This window comes from Vulpes lagopus, chromosome 2, assembly GCF_018345385.1.
Source record: "Vulpes lagopus strain Blue_001 chromosome 2, ASM1834538v1, whole genome shotgun sequence".
NCBI lineage: Eukaryota > Metazoa > Chordata > Mammalia > Carnivora > Canidae > Vulpes > Vulpes lagopus.
Genome location: NC_054825.1, coordinates 68,573,275 through 68,579,326, shown reverse-complemented (window position 1 = coordinate 68,579,326; position 6,052 = coordinate 68,573,275). Strand labels below are relative to the sequence as shown.

General features: G+C 38.5%; 1 pseudogene; it reads right to left on the bottom strand.

Annotated features, from left to right (window-relative positions):
* Positions 1 to 4,752: 4,752 nt before the first annotated feature.
* On the bottom strand, positions 4,753 to 5,426 carry LOC121477405 (annotated as a pseudogene).
* Between the last annotated feature and the right edge of the window lie 626 nt (positions 5,427 to 6,052).

Genomic DNA, 6,052 nt, shown 5'->3' with positions numbered 1-6,052 from the left:
GTTCCCTTAGGAGATATATCTAGAAAAATGTTGCTATGTCTGATGTTAGAGAAATTAACTGTCTGTGCTCTCTTCCAAAATTTTTATATTTTCAGCCTCACATTTAGGTCTTTAGCCCATTTTGAATTTATCTTTCTGTATGGTGTAAGCCAGTTCCAGTATCATTATTTTGCATGTAGCTATCTACTTCTCCCAACAACATTTGTTAAAGAGACTATCTTTTTCCCATTGCATGCTCTTTCCTCTTTTGTCGAAGATGTATTGCCCATATAAATGTGTGTTTATTTCCGTGTCTTTATTCTACCCCTTGATCCATAAGCCTATTTTTGTGCCAGTACCATACCATTATGATTACTGACAATTTGTTTTATAATTTGAAATGTGGAATTGTGATGCCTCCAGCTTTTCCTCATCCAAGATTATGTTGGTTACTCTGTGATTTCTGTGGTTCTGCACAAATTTTAGGATATTTTGTTCTATTTCTGTGAAAAAAAACGTTATTGACATTTTGAAAGGGATTGCATTAAATGTATAGATTGCTTTGGGTAGGATGGACATTTTAGCAATATTGTTATTTCCAATCAATGAGCATGGGATGTCTTTTCACTTGTTTGTGCTGTTTTCAATATCTTTTATGAATGTTTTACAATTTTCAGAGTACCAATCTTTCACCTCCTTGGTTAAGTTTATTCCTAGGTATGTTATTATCTTTCATGCAATTGTAAATGGAATTCCTTCCTCAATTTCTTTATGTTGCTTCAATATTAGTGTATAAAAACGCCATGGAGTTCCATATGTAGATTTTATATCCTGCAACTTCAACAAATTATTTATCACTTTTCATAGTGTACTAGTGGAATCTTTAGGGTTTTCAACATAGTATCATGGCATCTCCAAATACTGAAAGTTTTACTTCTTCCTTACCAATTTGGATGGTTTTTATTCCTTCCTTTTTATCTGCTTTCTGACTTCTAGGACTATGTTTAATAACAATGGTTAGATTGGATACTCCTGTCTTATTCCTGACCTTAGGGGAAACAATTTCAGTTTTTCCCCACTCAGTATGATGTTAGCTGTGAGTTTTTCATATATGGCCTGTATTATGCTGAAGTATGTTCCCTCTAACCCTATTTTTTTTTTTATTATTTATTTATGTAGTCATACAGAGAGAGAGAGAGAGAGAGAGAGAGAGAGAGGCAGAGACATAGGCAGAGGGAGAAGCAGGCTCCATGCACTGGGAGCCTGACGTGGGATTCGATCCCGGTCTCCAGGATCGCGCCCTGGGCCAAAGGCAGGCGCCAAACCGCTGCGCCACCCAGGGATCCCTCTAACCCTATTTTGTTGAGGGTTTTTATCATGCATCGTATGGTGCTGTGTTAAATGTTTTCTCTACATCAATTGAAATGATCATATGGTATTCATTCCTTCTTTTATTAATGTGATGTTTTGTTTTTTGTTTTTTGTTTTTTTTAACGTGATGTTTAACATTGTGAATATTGAACTTCCTTTGCATCCCAGGGATAAATCTCATTTGATCATAGTGAAAGATTCTTTTCATGTATCATTGGATTCGGTATTTTGTTGAGGAATTTTACATCTATGTTCATCAGAGATGTTGGCCTGTAGTTCTCCCTTTTTTTGTAGTGTCTTTATCTGGTTTTGGTATGAGGGTAATGCTGGCTTCATAGAATGAATTAGGAAGTTTTCTTTCCTCTTCTAGTTTTTGGAATAGTTTGAGATAGTATCAACTTCTCTTTAAATGTTTGATTGAAATCATCTCTGAAGCCATCTGCTCTGGCACTTTTATTTGCTGAGAGTTTTTTTTTTTTTATTACTGATTCAATTTTATTGCTGGTTGTCAGTCTGCTTAAATTTTTGTACTTCCCCCTGATTTAACCTTGGGAGGTCATATGTTCTTAAAAATGTATGTTTCTTTTAAATTGTCCAATTTGTTGGCATATAATTTTTCAAAATGTTCTCTCACATTCTTTTGTATTTCTGTGGTTTCACTAGTTATTTCTCCCCTTTTATTTCTGATATTTGAGTTCTCTCTTTCTCTCTCTCTCTCCTCCTTTTATCCTTCTTTTTAATGAATCTCGGAAAAGGTTTATTTTATTAGTTTTTTAATGAATTTAGGAAAAGGTTTATTGGTTTTGGTGATCTTTTCAAAGAATCAGATACTGTTTCATTGATCTGTTATATTGATGGGGTTTTGTTTGTTTTTTGTTTTGGTTTTGTTTTGTTTTGATTCTAGTTTATTTCTGCTCTCAACTTTACTATTTTCTTACTTGTATTGGTTTGGAGTGGATGATTTCTACTTTCATAATGTGGTCAAAAGAGGGGCATGGTAATATTACAATCTTTTTGAGTTTTTTAAGACTTGTTTTGTGGCCTAAAATGTGATCTATTCTGAAGAATAGCATATGCACACAAGAAAATCAAAAGTTGATTTTACTGTTTTAAAATGAAATATTCTGAATACATCTGTAAGATCCATCTGATGCAAGCTGTCACTCAAAACCACTGTTTTCCTTGTTGATTTTCTGTTTGGATGATTTATAGATGTAAGTGAATGTTAAAGTCCACTATTATTATTGTTTTGTTATCAATTAGTTCTTTTATGTTTGTTATTAACTGACTTATGTACTTGGGTATTCTCATGTTGGAAGTGTTAATATTTATCATTTTTTAAAGATTTTATTTATTTATTCATGACAGATACAGAAAGAGAATTGTAGGCACACAGGCAGAGGGAGAAGCAGGCTCCGTGCAGGGAGGCTGATGTGGGACTCGATCCCAGGTCTCCAGGATCACACCCTGGGCTGAAAGTGGCACTAAACCACTAAGCCACCGGGGCTGCCCTATTTATCATTGTTGTATCTTCTTGTTGGATTATAACATTTATGATTATATAGTCCTTTTTTGTTCACTTTTATAGCCTTTGTTTTTTTTTGTTTTGTTTTTTTTTTTTTTTAATTTTTTATTTATTTATGATAGTCACAGAGAGAGAGAGAGAGAGGCAGAGACACAGGCGGAGGGAGAAGCAGGCTCCATGCACCGGGAGCCCGATGTGGGATTCGATCCCGGGTCTCCAGGATCGCGCCCTGGGCCAAAGGCAGGCGCCAAACCGCTGCGCCACCCAGGGATCCCTAGCCTTTGTTTTAAACTCTATTTTGTCTGATGTAAGTATTGCTACTCTAGCTTTCTTTGCACTTCTATTTGCATAATAAATGTTTCTCCATTCCTTTCAAATCTGAAATGAGTCTCTCATAGTCAGCATATAAATTGGACTTATATTTTTATTCATTCCAACATCTTATATCTTTTGATTGGATATTTGTCCATTTACATTGAAAATACGTATTGACATGTATTTATTGCCATTTTCTCACTTGTTTTATGGTTGTTTCTATTTGTTTTTTGTTTTGTTTTGTTTTGTTTTTTGGTTGTTTTCTATATCCCCTCTGTTCCTTTCTTCTCCTACTCCCTCTTGTCATAATTAGTTGACTTTGTTTAGCAAAATACTTGCATTCCTTAATCTTTATTTTTGCATATCTATTACTGTTTTTGGATTTCTGCTTACCATTCAGTTTATATATAACATCTTCTGCATATAACAATCTATATTAAACTGATAGTTGCTTAATTTTGAACCCATTCTTTTCCCCTCTCCCCTCCACATTTCAGATATTTGGTATCATATTTTAATTATTTCATATTGTGCTTCTCTTGACTGATTTTTACAGATATATTTTTTTAGTTTTTGTGTTTCCTTTTTTTTTTTTTAATTCTTATGTATGGTGTTTTCTTTCCACTGAAAGAGTTCCTTTAAGTGTTTCCTGGTTTAGTGATCATAATGCCTTCAACTTTTGTCTGGGAAACTCTGTATCTCTCTATTCTAAATGATAGCCTTATTGGTGAATAGATAGGCTACAGATTTTTCCTTTTCAATGCTTTGAATATATCATGCCACCCTCTTCTGGCCTGCAAAATTTCTGCTGAAAAATAAGCTGATAGCCTTATGTGTTTCCTTTGTACATAACTGTCTTCTTTTCCCTGCACCTTTAAAATTCTTTATGACTTTTTTTTTTTTTTTGCCTTTTTAATTACTATGTGTCTTGGTGTTGACCTCCATTGGTTGAATTTGTTGGGGGAATCTGTACCTCCTAAATCTGAATTTCTTGTTTCCTCACCAGATTTGGGAAGTTTTCAGCTATTATTTCTTCAAATATATTTTCTGCCCCCTTTTTACTCATGCCCTCCTGGGAGGCTTGCTATATAAATGTTATTATGCTTGATGGAGTCATTCAGTTCTCCAAGTCCATTCTTATTATGAAATATTTCTCTCTTCCCTCTTCATCTTGATGGTTTTCCATTATTCTATCCTCCAGGCCACTTTTATGTTTCTCAGCTTCCTATAACCCATTTATTCCATTTATTGTATTTTTACTTTTATGGAGTTCTTTATCTATGTTATTTTTTATTTTTATTGTTTTTTTGTTCAGGTCCAACAGTGTTTATTGAATGTGAAGTCATCCCAGCCCCCTTTCACGGGGAAGACAGTCCAAGGAGAAAGAAGAATAATACACGTTAAATACCCACCTGCACACTCGCACACCCTCCCCCCACCCCACCCCCCAAGCCAGAGGCACGGCTGTCAGGGGCAGTGCAGAGCTGGGGCTCCAGGATAGGTTCTAGCAGCAGCAGCCGGTCCCCCCGCCTGCCCCCCGCCTGCCCCCGGGGCCGCAGTGCCTAGGACGTGAGTGACAACTCTTCTCGGCTCTGCTGCAGGCGCTTCTTGGCCCGGATCTCGTTCATGGCCTCTTGTTGGCCACGGGCGAGCTATGCATAGGTCTTGTTGCCTGCAACATGTGGGCGGCGTCCTTGGCTGCCCCCTTGCGGATGAGGTGGTGTACTTGGTCTTTGTAGTCCCTAGCAGGGCTCACCACCACCCGGCCCTGCTGTGCCGCCTCCTCCTCTTGCCGCTGGGCCAGCTCCTTCGGCTTCCGTTTTTCCTTGTCCTTCTGGGGGGGTCCCATTCCTTGCCCCGGCGGTAGGAGTCCAGCTCCTCGTCTGACGGCGCAAACTCCTTTTTGAAGATCATTATGTAAGCGACTCTTGTCATCTTCCTGGAAAGAGAAGGACGTTAGGCCAGCCACTTCCGCGACATCGTGTAGGATGCTCCTATCTTGTTCATCGGCTGAAACTTTTTCTTCATCTGCCCACTGTCTTGGATGAAATCCGATACCTCTTTCTCCTTCCGTTTACGAAACTCCACTTTCTGCTGCTTCTCTTGCTCCTGTAGTTTCTTCAGGTGCGCAGCCTGCTCTTGGGCCTTGCGCTGAAGACTCCTGGTCCCCGAGGCTGGGTGGCTTCTCCATGGAGCTCAGGATGGAGCCCAGTAGGTCCGCCCTCTTGGGAGTCATTTTTTATTTATTTGATAAATGTCTCAGTGATGTCCTCCACCCTTTACTGAAATCCAATGAGTATGTTTATCATCATTACTTTAAATTCTCTATCAGGCATACTACATATTTCTGTTTTTGCTTAATCTCTTGCTGTGATTTTGTGCTGTTCTTTTACTTAGAACACATTTCTTTGTCTTATCATTTTGTCTACCTCTCTGTTTCTCTGTGTTAGAAAAGTCAGCTATATCTGCTCTTGAAAGCAGGAGCTTTATGAAGAAGGGGTCCTACAGTACCATGCAGTGCAGTGTCCCTGTTAACCAGAACCTGGCACTTCAGAACAGTTGCCTATGTGTGTTGCTAGTATCCTGCTACTGTGTCTGAGTCTACCTTTTATTTCAGGCCAGACATCTGAATCTACTCTCTGCTTGCTGTGGGCTGTGCTTGCTCTCCGTGGAGTTAGTGAAACCCAGGTAGGCAGGTTCTAGGGTATTGGAGCACAGAAAAGCTCAGAGGTAAGGCAGCAGTGAAAGCAAAATCTGTGCTGAGTCCAGGGCCTAGACTAGCAGGCTTTGAGTGCAAGAGTCCTCAGGAGAATGTGTGGTTTGAGTGCACTGCTAACAGGTTAGATAGTAATTTTCTGTATA